The sequence below is a fragment of the Bison bison genome, unplaced genomic scaffold, assembly GCF_000754665.1.
Source record: "Bison bison bison isolate TAMUID 2011002044 unplaced genomic scaffold, Bison_UMD1.0 scf7180017864265, whole genome shotgun sequence".
Classification (NCBI taxonomy): Eukaryota; Metazoa; Chordata; class Mammalia; order Artiodactyla; family Bovidae; genus Bison; species Bison bison.
Genome location: NW_011494837.1, coordinates 101,451 through 101,701, shown reverse-complemented (window position 1 = coordinate 101,701; position 251 = coordinate 101,451).

Below are 251 nucleotides of genomic sequence, written 5' to 3'. Positions count from 1 at the left end.
CCTCCCTCTGTAAGTCTCAGTCTAAGGCAAGAAGGGCAGAAAAACACAGAAACAAGAAACGAATATTCTGTAGGGGTTCTTAGAGTTAATAGTGACTGGTGCCACTCCCATTTTCACTCCTTGATTACTAGACCCATTAATCTGCTATGGGTGAAACAGTATCATATACTGGTGGTTGGTTCAGAGATTCGCCATTCTATCAAACTATATGTTTCAGAATGATGGGGAATAGGGTAAGACCAGTGATTTCC